The sequence below is a fragment of the Chrysochloris asiatica genome, unplaced genomic scaffold (assembly GCF_000296735.1).
Source record: "Chrysochloris asiatica unplaced genomic scaffold, ChrAsi1.0 scaffold00258, whole genome shotgun sequence".
Classification (NCBI taxonomy): Eukaryota; Metazoa; Chordata; class Mammalia; order Afrosoricida; family Chrysochloridae; genus Chrysochloris; species Chrysochloris asiatica.
Genome location: NW_006408776.1, coordinates 767,949 through 769,976, shown reverse-complemented (window position 1 = coordinate 769,976; position 2,028 = coordinate 767,949).

Here is a 2,028-nt window from a genome sequence, read left to right as displayed (position 1 = left end):
TGGACTGTGTATAAGATGGTGTTTATCTTCATTTGATTAAAAAAATAATAATAAAAGCCAAAAAAAAAAAAAAAAAAATGAAAAAAAAAAAAAAAAGTACTATGAAGAACCAGAAGTACAAGCAAACTTATGTTGAAAAAAGTATAACCAGAATGTTCCTTAGAAGCCAGGATGACTTGATTTTGTCTCTCATACTTTGGACATATCAGGAGAGACCACTCCCTGGAGAAGGACATCATGCTTGGTAAAGTGGAGGGTCAGTGAAAAAGAGGAAGACCCTCAATGAGATGGATTGGCACAGTGGCAGTAGCGGTGAGCTCACTCATAACAAAAATCGTGAGACTGGCATATGACCGGGCAGTGCTTCATTCTGCTGCATATAGAGTCGCTCTGAGTTGGGACTGGTTCGACACAACCTAACAAGAGCATTCACAAGAAGGTCATTTTGGGTAATATTGCAAGGACCTTTCTATATCTCATAGTACATCATCATATAATTTTGTCTAAATAAATATATGACCATAGCCATTTTATTAAGGAGCTCTGGTAGCATAGTGGTTATGAATCGGGCTTCAGACCTTAAGGTCAGCAGTTTGAAACTATCAGCCACTCCGCGGGAGAAAGATGAGGCTTTCTGCTTCCATAAAGATTTTCAGCCTTCAGAAACCCTAAACAGGGTTGCTATGGGTTGGAACCACCACTCGTCTGTCAGTTTGTTGTACTGTAGTGGCTTATGAGTTGCTGTGATTTTGAAAGTTATGCCATTGGTATTTTAAATACCAGCAGGGTCACCCATGGTGGACAATTTTCAGATGAGCTTCCAGATGAAGACAGAGTAGGAAAAAGGAGTGACGGACTACTAACGAATATTTAGTGACTGAAAACGTTATGAAACGAAGAGAAACACTGTCAGATATAGTGCTGGGAAATGAGCCCCTCAGGTTGAAAGGCACTCAAAATGCAACTGGGGAAGAGCTGCCTCCTCAAAATAGAGTTGACCGTGATGACGCGATTAGAGTAAAGCCCATGGGAGAAAAGCCTGCGGGACCTTCATGTGCTGATGGGGCACAACTCAAAATGAAGAGAAACAGCTGTAAACATCCATTGAAAATCAGAACATGGAATGTATGAAGTATGAATCGGGGACAATTGGAAGTTGTCAAAAATGAAATGAAATGCATAAATATTGATATCTTAGGCATTAGTGAGCTGAAAAGGACTGGTATTGGCCATTTTGAATGTGATGACCATGTGGTTTACTATGCTGGAAATGACAAATTGAAGAGGAATGGTGTTGCATTCATTGTCAAAAAGAACATATCCAGATCAGTCATAAGGTACAACACTGTTTGTGATAGGATAATATCCATGAGCCTAGGGAAGCCCAGTTAATACCACTACTATTCAAATTTACACAACAACCACTAAAGCCAGTGTGGATTAAATAGAAGAATTCTACCAACTTCTTCATCTGAAATTGATCAAACATGCAATCAAATATGCTATCAAGATGTATTGATCATTACTGGTGATTGGAATGCAAAGGTTGGGAGCAAAGAAGAAGGATCAGTAGTTGGAAAATATGGCCTAGGTAATAGAAACGAAGCTGGAGATTGCATGATAGAATTCTACAAAATCAATGATTTGTTCATTTCAAACACCTTCTTTAGGCAACATAAAAGATAACTACACACATGGACCTCACCAGATGGAAAACACAGAAATCAAATTGACTACATCTGTGGAAAGAGATGATGGCAAACCTCCATATCATCAGTCAAAACAAGGCCAAGGACAGACTGTGAAACAGACCATCAATTACTCATATGCAAATTCAAACTGAAGCTAATGAAAATGAAAACAAGTTCACGAGAGCAAAAATATGACCTTGAATATATCACACCTGAAAGTAGGGATCATCTGAAAAACAGATTTGATACATTAAATACTAAAGACCGAAGACCAGAAGAGTTGTGGGATGACATCAAGAACATCATACATGAAGAAAGCAAAAAGTCATTAAGAAGA